Source organism: Pteropus vampyrus, unplaced genomic scaffold (genome assembly GCF_000151845.1).
Source record: "Pteropus vampyrus isolate Shadow unplaced genomic scaffold, Pvam_2.0 Scaffold273, whole genome shotgun sequence".
Taxonomy (NCBI): Eukaryota; Metazoa; Chordata; class Mammalia; order Chiroptera; family Pteropodidae; genus Pteropus; species Pteropus vampyrus.
The window spans coordinates 261673-273114 of record NW_011889054.1 but is presented as its reverse complement, the minus strand read 5'-3'; positions in this window follow the sequence as shown (position 1 = coordinate 273114).

Below are 11442 nucleotides of genomic sequence, written 5' to 3'. Positions count from 1 at the left end.
ATTTTAAGACAGATCCTATTCACTTTAGCTGATACCCTGTATCTACGGAAGACTGACAACAGCAGCCTGAGTAGATTATACATCTATAAACAATATTATCAGTATAAGATAATTATATATAAGATAGAGTACATTTAGATGAGCTCTAGGATATCATAAAGACTTGCACTATTAAACTCTTCCAGCTCTCTTCTGCAGATTCTTTGCTAAAAATAATGGAAATGCTACAGGTTCTAAAAGCTATTTATTCCGCAAAGTTCACAAGCAATTGGGGGTTACATAAACTATTATGTGTAATCAATTTATACTTATTTTAATTGTTAAAACTAGTTCTGTTTGGGAATCTAAATTCAGTTTGAAGAGAACACAACTTGGATAGCTCTGTGCTCACATCAACAAACTAGAGGGCTATAAGTTACAAAACTGTGGCTCAAGAAATAGAAGTCACATTCTGTACATGCATGAATAGGTCTCAAGGGCCTAAGCAATATGTATGGTCTATACACTGAGTATGTCATATGAATTCTCTATGCAATCTGTTTTTCTGCCAACCATATTTTATCAGCAATCATTTAATTGAAAATTGGAATACTATATGAGGTTCATAGCTTACTGCCATTATTTAATATTTGCTTTATGACCAGCTAGGAAGGGGTTGTGGAAACCAACAATTTTTCTCTTGGGGAATAGATACAATCAGCACCATCAACCCAAACATACATAAAACAGGATCTAAATCACATTTATCTCCCACCAGAGAACCAGAAACACAGTAACAATGTCTCCAGAATTAAAAATTAATAGCCATAAAAGGGACTATAAAAGAGGTGAAAAGGATGTAGGTTTTGTAACAATACACAAAGAATACCTAGAGGACCATTTATTTGCATTTTGTAGCTGAAGAGGTACAGAGATGGTCAATTCTGTTTAATAATTTTTAAAATGAAAAAGGCTTATTTACAAACACCAACTTGAACTCGGTTAAACTTTGTTTTGAAGTGAGAGATTTTCAGCCTGAATTTCTAGTTCAACTGACAATTTAATGCAATCAGATAACTGCAAAATCTCTTTATTTCGTAATGTTCAAATACTATTTTATTGTAATAATACTACTTTTTGTTCCAATTTTGTGGCTATATGTAAAATCAAATATCAATTATTTCCAAAGGGAAAAGCCCTTTGATCTTAAAATGAAAGTAATGCAATCACAATATTTTCTAATTCATTTTATAATATGTTAGCCTAAAGTCACTTACTTATCCATGAAGATATTTTTATTATGCTATATTTTTAAAGAAAAAAGGCTAGGAATTTTGACCATTATATTCAACAGGACAATTGGTACTCTGTGCTGGTCACTGTCAAATTAATGGTATTTCACTGAATGGAATTCTTTGTATAGTTGCATATGAGAAGGATTATACTCTAAATTTATATATACTTATACTTACATCAGACATTTTTTGAGAATTCCTACACTTTGGGATTTTAACAAATGTTTATTGGATGACTAATCCCCATACATTACTCTCCTAGCCAGATGAGTACAATGGACCAGCAGCATACTACTCCTCCCCACTGGCAGATTACTAGCATGAGGGGTTAGACATTTGACAACATTCTAAATTTAAACCGCGACATATCTTTTGGCTACTGGAAAAATATGAAGTGGAGAGATGGAGGGGACAATCTAGAACCTGTTTGCAGATCATCTTTGCCTGGAGGAATGGAGAAGCCTCTTCCTACCTCAGTCAGCACAGATCTGATTACTTCAAGAGAGCGGCTGTCAAGTCTCTTACAAATTCCCTTTAGTTTTGTATTATTCACTCATAGGTCAAAGTGAATTTCTTTAAAACAAACAAAAAAACAAATAAGCAAACAAACAGTTATGACTGAATCTTTCTTGCCCCAGACAAAATTATTGGTCCTTAAAGAATTTTGTAAAGATTATTTCATGAAGACTATTTACTGAGGTTAAGAAGACTTGGGTTTGAAACCTAACTATGTTGGTTATCAGCCGTAAATCCTCCATATGCCTCAGTTTCGTCATCAGCAAAATGACAGTAAGTAGAATTCCTAGACCATAGGTAGTTGTGGAGATTAAATTAGCTAATTCTTATAAAGAACATAGAATAGTGACTTTCACATATAACACAATAAATGTTAATTATTATTAATATCCCCCTTGACTTTACTTGATTGTTCTTACTTTTAGTGTACCTTTTTATTTTAAAAGAAATATAAGGAGACTAATTGAAATGCTTTGTTATGTTTTATTTTGCAAAGGCAAAAATATTTGGAAAATTTTTCAAAATTCCCTCTAATACTAGCACTATACCACCCCACATTCCACTCAGGACCAGAGGATCTAAATAGTCTTCTGGGTGAATGCCTGAGAAGGCATGATATTATTCTGTGTTGAGAGCAATAAGTAGGGGTGTGCTGATAAACCACCCTCTGCAAAACACAAACCCTGATTTGTAGCATCTGCCAATATGGTGTATATATTTCTTCCCTGCCTATTTTCAAGCAACCAATAGTGTTAACAATTGGATTGCTAGATCCTGAAAATTAACTGGCTCTTGGGAGCTGGTATGAACTGGCACCAACATAGCAGTGGGAGTGGAGTTGAAGCCTTTTAGGATGTTGTACAACAGACATTCACTGGGCCAATAATCTAATGGATCACACAGTTAATTCTATTGTCTGTGCCTTTGCTACTCGAATTATGCTCAGAGGACCAGCAGCTTCAGCATCACCAGGGAGATGGACAAAAAAGGTGACTCATGAGCCCTGCTCCAAATGTAGTGAATCTATATCCACACTACAGTTTGAGAAGCACTACGTTAGCTAGAAGAGTGGCATTCCACCTGCACTTGAAAGGTCTCAGTGCTTCAGAAAGTTTATTAATATGTTTGCTAACACATTCTGAATATGAAGACTGGTATTTGTCACTTACTTGATATCTAGTAAAAAAACCACAAATGTGAACATTGTTTGAATTTATATTCTCTAGAAACATATATTCATCAAATGCCTTATATACAATTGGACAATTCATTACCATACCCTCAAGCAATCTGTACACTCTAATAGCCATAAGACACATGAGTAGCATTTGCTGTAGCTGTCCTGCCCATATCTTCGCAGAGAGTCCCAACCTCCATCTGCCAGCACTTGTGTTTCTTTGCCTGAGAGTACTCTACTTTGGCAAACCAACTGTACTGGTGAATTACATCACCTCTACACCTAGCAGCCTTCAACCAATGATTGGTATGAGTTGGTATATAAATACTCCAGATCTGTTGCCCCTCTAGTAGGATAACTTTTAGGTTTTACACTGGCTTCCCAAGTTACCCAACCTGACTAAGCTCCCAATGGCCACAGTGGTAACTTAGTAAATAATGAACACTTAATTGGCTGCTTTCTTTCCTTTTCTTCCCTGCTCTTCTATCAGTGTTTCCTGAGATCACTTCCCACATAAGCTCATTTTACTTGAATCCTTGATTCAGAGCCTGTTTCTGGGGAAACCTAAATGAAACCTAAATGAAGACTCTATTTTGTATAGTATACAAATACAAAGTGCTGCTTTGATCTGAGGAGGAGACATTACTGTTTAGCTGAGTTATCACTTGGGCTGGCACTCGAAAACCTGCCAGGATTTCCAGAAGTGAAGATTAAGGCAATAAAGGAACCTCCTGCTTTAAAGAGAAAGGGGAATAGAACAATATAATATGTTTAGAAAATAAGAAGAACCATGAGTGGGTTTTTTTTTTTTTAAGTTTAAAATTCAACCAAGTAGGTATTTTGGGATGCTCCTGAAAGTTGGGTTCATGGTCTGGCAGTGGTCCTCCAACTGTTACCAGTCAGTGAAAGGTAAGCACAGAAAGTGAAAGTAGGTTTATAAACTTTTTATAGGAGAGTGACATAATTGCGACATTTTTATTGTATTTAACAAAAATGTCAAGCCAAAGTGGATTAGGGAGGAAGCCTGGTTCTTCACAACAGTTTGAGAAGCACAGCTTTACATGTGCAAAAAAAAAAAAAAAAATGCAAAAAGGACTAAGCAATAAAACAGTTTATATGATGAGTACTCAAAGATTAAGAGCAAAAATGTGTCATTAGAGACCAAGGCTAAGATCATCTACACCCTGGTGTTCCCAGTCACTATATATACATGTAAAGTTGGACAGTAAAGAATGCTGATGGAAAAAAAATTATTCATTTGAAATATAGAAGGAGAGTTCTATAAGTACCCCGAACTTCAGAAATATGAACAAATGGGTGCTAGAGCGAATTAAGCCTGAAACATTACTAAAGGCAAAAATGACAAAATGAAGCTGTCCATAGGGTTCTTGGGAAAAGACAATAATGCTTGGAAAAATAGGCAGAAAAGAGGAAAAGAGAAAGACCAAATATGAGATGGACTGACTCCTTAAAAGAAGCCATAGCACCATAAAAAATAATAATTAGTTAATTAAAAGAAGAAGGAGAAGGAGAAGGAGAAGGAGAAGAAGAAGAAGCCATAAACCTGAGTCTGCAGGAGCTTAGCAGGGCTATTCAGGATGACATTGTGGATGTCACTCATTTATTGGGTTGTCAGGAATCAGAGCCAACTCAAGGCATGCAATACATACACTCAGAGTGAGAGAAAGTTCCCCTAAAGAGACTCTTGCTTACTCAGACTTTACCGAAGGTAAGAATGTGTCAATCCTGAGAGGGTTGACAATTACATCAGCTAAAGAAAAGGAGCCCACCTAAATTCCATCCTAGAGAGAATCCATTGGTGTTTTCTCAGTTGTTGCAGCAAGGACAGATCTCTGGAAGAGATCTGTAAAAATGCACAACATCTAACTCCCCCAGCTCTGAGTCCACATCTACCAAACAACCTTTGGGCTCTAATTTGGCTTCCCATATAGATCACCCACACGGAGCCTACACTGGTTATGCAACATGAGTCACCTTGTCTACATCACAGTTACATTTGCCATGATTTGGTTTTATACATCAGCCTTTAAAGCTTGACTAAAGTGAATTCCTCTCAACAAAAAACATTGACCAAGTTTCTGAGTCTGAATCTTGGTAAATCACCAAAATAAAGAATGCCAACTATAAGGTCTCATGGCATTATGGCTAGTCCACCTTCCCCTGAGAGTAATCCTCTGTGCTTAGCCTGTTCATCTGTTCATCTGAAATTTCTACAGGAGGAAAGGATCTTGGGGGTCTTGGATCCTGAGTCATCTTGTTTAATGAACACATTTAGAATCTGTGGGAAACCAAAGAATAAAATATGCATTATAATGGCCCCATGGCTAGTCCTATGGACTGTAATCCAGGTTTCTGAATCACTTGTCTAATTGCTCTAAAGGGTAAATCAGATTCTGTGTTTGAGAGCATCACTCCTAGCAAGTATTAAAGATCAAAAATCTTTATTAATAACCAGTAATTTTAAGTGCTTATTATGTGCAAAGCACTGTGTTAATCATCTTATATAGTCTTATTTAATGCTCCCAACAACCCTTTGAAATGGGAACTCTTAATTCCATCATACAGGGGAGGGCACCAAAGAACTGAGAGATTAAGTAACTTGCCCAAGTTCACAAAGTTAGTAAGTACTGAGGGCAAGATTCAAATCTCTGACATAGCCCAGCTCTTAGCCACTGTTTGGTTCTGCTCTTTTTTGTTTTTCCAATATTAGTTTGTTCTACTAAACCAGAAAAATTGAGGATCATAACAGTTTTTGTCTCATAGAACCAAATTCAGATGTCATTAGGAATGGAAACTGTCTTTTGTTTCAGAGTAAATGGGTTCTGTCTGCTGGAATTGGAAGAATTCACTTCATGATTTTTATTCATACTCAGGTGGGTTGAGTATTAGTTGATTAAAAGTCCCCAAGTCTAGGGGTTTCATCTACATAGCTGTATCCACACAATGGTGTTTTCTTAATTTTATACTACCAATTAGCTTCCCCTCACCCAATTGCCTAACCTTTTAATTTTTCTTTGAATTATTAAAGAAATACATTCTTATGATAAAACATATTTTAAAACAATATGAAAGTGAAAATAGGGACGTCTCTTTCCCTCATGCTCTCCCCAGGCCTGTCCTACTTCTTAGCGTTAACCATTGTTACCAGTTGCTTCTACATACCTCTATAAATGTTTCTAGGCATTTACAATGATTTTTTTGATAAATACTATCACTCTATACCTGATATTCTACATCTTTTAAATGTAACAATATATATCACACATCAGTTTTACAAATATCTATAGATATATCAAGTGTTGCATTCCTTGATAGGCACCTACTTGGGGCACCGGTAAAGCAGGAGCAGAAAGAAAGAAGGGGAGGGCGGGGGAAGGAAGGGAGGGAGGGAGAGAGAGAGAAGAAGATGGAGGAGAATGAGGAGGAAGAAGGGGACATTTTGATAAGTTTATACAAAGTGTTTGCAAAATATTTTTAGAATCTAAAAGTCTAAAATAAAGCTATCTTAATTTCAGCTTTCAGGGAGTTTTGAGTTTTGTGGTTTAAGTTGACTTTAAATTGAAATTTACATATTGGAGGACCACCATATTTTCAGTGTTTAGGGCTTTAAAGTCTGTGAATCTAACTCACTCTTTTTAATGGCCAAATCCATTCCATAGAAGTACTGCATTTATTTAACCAGTCCCTAATAAGGTCATCTACATTATTTCCAATTTATGATTACAAACAAGGCTGCAATGAACATCTGTCTCTGCATGTGTTGACTTTTGCTTACCTGTAAGCATACATCTGTATATAAGGCTATAAATTCCTGTAAGTCCAATTCCCAGGTTTTAATTCTCAGATTTCCTTGGCAATTCGAAAGTTTTCTGTAAGAAAGAAGAGGAAACAGAATTTGGTACAAGAAAATCATACTATTAATTGAGGCTCTGGAGACAGGGGACAGGATGGCCCCTTTTGTTGCTCTAAAATTTAACTCTAGGAAATTTTGTTGGGAGAATACAACAAATCTCCTTATACTTGATAAAAAAAAAAAAAAGTGGGAGTCTTTCACACAGGTGTAGTTGGAGTTTGGAGTCCTCCAGGAAATGTGACTCACCATTTTCATCAGTAGATGCTATTATTACGTACTTTCCAATTGTGTGTTTTTTAATTCTGCACAGTTGCCCACAAACACTAAAAAAATTGGAATGGCAACACTCTTGATCATTTTTTTACTACGGTGTCCTGCTGACATACATTAATTTTTTTCACTAGAATGTGGTAGTGCCATTAATCTAGAGCCCTGAGCAGGAGGTCAGTCTCAGAAATGAGAGTCTCCTTACTTTATTAAGAGATTCTTTTAAAAGTTTACTGAACAGGGCCCATTCTAAGACTGATGCTTGTGCTGCCTTATGGTAAATTCCACTTTAGAACAAATACTAATGATAATGCAAGATACTGTTATATTTTATAAGCCAGCATCAACCTTTTCCTCAGAACATGCCATTATATTAAGCAATTTGGATATACACAGCAGAGGGCAGAATTTGGTTTGGAGTAATTAATTTGTAATTAGTCAGCTAAGGATATGTGAGTTTGAATGCACATGTACAAATATTCTCATCTTCGAACATTCACCCCCAAATATCCCTTGTAGGTGACACTAGCCTGAAGAAAAAAAGATACTCTTAGAATTTCCTACTGCCACTTGTGACGATGTAGATAGATCTTGAGAATATCATGCTAAGCAAAATTAGTCAGAAAAAAAAACAAGATCATATGATTTCACTCATATGTGAGATATAAAACAGAAAGCAACAGATGAACAAACAAAACAAACAACAAAATAATTCATAGACACAGACATCAGTATGGTTGTTACCAGAGGGAGAAGAGAGTGGGGTGGTAGAAGAGAGTTCAAAGGGTCAAATATACGGTAACAGGAGATTTGACTTTGGGTGGTGAACAAACAATATAATATACAGATGATATATTATAGAACTGTACACTTGAAATTTATGTAATCTTATGAACCAATGTCATCCCAATAAATTTGATAAAATTTAAAGAAGCTCTTAAAATTTCCATAAGTCACCATTTCTTCTTACTTTCACAAGATTTTTTTCCCAGAAATTAAATCCATTTTATTGTCACTCCTATTCTGAAATTTGTGAGCATGTAGAAACCCCATGTTTCCTGAATAATTTGTTTTTACAGACCAAAGGAGCACTAGATCCTTGATTGCTTTGTAAAGAATTACTCCCCAAGATTTTCCAGTCTATGGAGCTTACCTGATTAGTTGCCATTAAAGCTAATATAAGACAAATACTCATCCTGTGAGGAGAGTGCCTGTAACTTTAATAATGCCCAAGGGAATATGTATGACCTCACACCTCCAACCCAGACATTGTTTAACCATACCCCACAACTTGTGAATTTCAATTATTTGTTCAGAGGGGCCATTCATAATTGCCTGGTGTAAGCCTGCCTTTAGGATGCAAAGCAGAAGACAATGAAAATGCAACCCGGGTGAATTAGGGCAGCAGCACTTAAACATATAAATTAACTAGGCCTCTTTTCACATCTCCTCCTTTCTATTCTGAGAGGCTTCGGTCTGGTAACATCAAAGACAGGATTATGGGAGAAGATAAAAACTTGATCTAATGTCCATGTTTGAAGTCATGAAAGTCCTCCTCTGTCCATGGCAAAATAACCCTCTTCATAACACACACAAAACCCGGGTCCAGGTGCAAAGGGGTTGGGGGTGGGGTGAGGATGGGGGAAGGCTGCAGTAAGGCCCTGGCTTCCTGAGTTTGTAGGAATAACTGGTTGTTAAAGCCCTGCATTGCCAAATGTGCTAATGGATTGTTTGTAGGCTTGGGATGGCTTTGTTCTGCAAATTAATATGTTAAGTATTTCTTTTGAGCTCCTGTGATGTTGGGATGGTCCTTAAATGAGATTTTAACTAGGTTTTCCTTACTATCAGCAAAGACTAGAACAGAAATTTTTCTTAGGTGAAGGGAGACTTTTAACTTCAACACCATTAACAGGTATTTCCTTTAATGTCATTTGTTGATCAATTTTTTTTGTCCCATACATACTGTGGTATTTGTGTCCACTGCACCAACGGGACATTAAGCATATGTATTTACATTAAAGTGGTAGGTGTAAAAATGTTTCAACAGATAGTTTCTTTGGGGGCGAAAGCTTGCAGGAGGAAAATATACTATAATTTGAAGATATTGTCTTACTTTGGAATTCACAGAAATTGATTTAAGATGAATACAAACCTCGGCCCTTTTAAATATATGCTGTTGCACTGCCTGGCATTGCAGCCTGGAAGATTTATTTTCAAAACTCTGCAAGCTACAGCCCCATGACTTTTAAAGTCTTTAGTCCTTTAAGCACTAAATCAGCATTCAAGTGGCTGGTTAATCTCCCAAGGGCCAAAATGAAGTGCTCCAGCCTAGTTTATAACACAGACTGACTGTTAGAAAACTCTTTCTTAGCACCAAACCTAGTGAGCATGGAGTATAAGTACAGCCTTCAGACAAATTTGCTGTATTGGCTTTCCTCCTCACTTTCTCCTTTTTTCACATTTTCTAGACTCGGGTACACTAGAACCAAAGAATAGGAAAAATTAAATCTTTTATTATGTGAAGGGAGGTATTACAAATTGGTCTGACAAACTTAGTTGTTTAGGTTCAACAATGATGAAAAGCTCTTAGTTCCTTTCTGTATCCCAGGCTCCTTGCTGAGGGATCTTATAGAGTCATCATTATTGCTCTCTATACACGATGATTGGCACACCTCCAAAGTAAGAAGGCAGTACACTGATGGCAGTCTATCACGATGAGGGGAATGGTCCATTCTCAACAATGGCTCTGCCTAACAGTTAAAAAGTTCTTCACTCTCCTTCTATTTCTCTAAGTTTAAGAGAAAAATTAAACCTCCTAGTCTACCCACAGGTTGGGTATTTATTATGTGGTAATTAGTGTGGACATCACTATTTTTTAGAAAAGTCAAAATCTAAGAAAGAAACCCAATGGGCCCGTCCAATGGCTTAGAAGTCTGAGTATCCCCAGATAATTTTTACCAGCCTCAGTTTTATCTCTTTACATACTCATTCAATTTTATGTTTATATATTCACCTTAAAATTATTTGGTTAAATGTGATAAAGAAAAATCATTTATTTATTCTGTCGAAATGTGTCAGCCTGCTGATTTCTACTTTGAAAGGCATGTAAGAAAGTTACCACATCCAAAACTTGACAACTCAAGAAAATGATTTACAAAAATAGTCTACAATGAGTTTTCAGAGTTTAAGTCACATACCAGAAACTGATAAAATAGACTTGTCTCTAAGAAGTAGTCAGGCAAGAATCTTGCCCTTTTGCTTAGTGTCAATTTTCCCAGATTTCCAGCTTTCATCTTCAAAATCCTTTCTGTTTTCTTTGGACTGATCTTCTGAAGCACAACCAAATCTGAATAATTCCTATCCCTTTTCCTCAAATCCCTTCATGGCTGGTATAACAGGTGAATCACTCTGCTTTGAGTGTTGATTATTTCACGGACTCAGGTAACTAGGTCTTTGTGAACAATTCTGGTGGGAACCCATGGCTGTAATATTTGTCTATGTGATCCATTGCCAAATAGAAACTATGGGTCAGGCGTTCTTTCCCAGATGACTCAGACACCAGCATAAATAAGATGCAATATGAATTTTCTGTATTTTCTACATAGTTAAAATAGCCCTGAGATATAAAAACTTGAACCAGAGTAATTTAGAGAGCCTTTGGACTTCCTCGTCATTATGGAGTTAAATTTTCTATTAGGGCACATTCTTTCAGTCCAATTTCAAGCATTTTTGCAGCTGTGTCAATTCCTGCAAGATTAAAGACAAAGGTTCTCATTTCCTGATGAGTTTCTGGAGACCTGGGTGGATAATTTCCAGAACACTGAGGAAGGGAGCAAGTCTAATTCTTCAAGAAGCCCTTGAGGGTTCCTGCAACACAGTAGCTCTGGGTGGCCTTCCTGAATCTTTTATGGTGTTGATGGACGTTGATTGAAATGTTCTTCAATCAGCACAGTTCTTGGAACAAATCTCAGTGAGAGTGGCTGTGTAACATGATGTTCATCCCCTGGATTGCTGGTTATGCAGATTTTCTACTCTCATTTTTCCAAGTTCTCAACCTATCGAAAGCTGAAAGTCCACTTAAAGCATACTCCATGCCAGACATCAAGAAAGTAGTATTAGCAGTCAAAGCAAGTAGAACTTAAGTACAGAAACAGTCACCATTAATAAGATTTGCCTAGCTCACTCAACTGATTCTGTGTTTTCTTTTTCATCAATCACTGAGGGAAGGTTGTTGAAATGTCCAACTATAATTGTAGAATTATCTATTTCTCCTTTCAGTTATATCATGTTTGCTTTATGTATTTTGGGGTTCTATGAATTAATTTTGAGTAGCA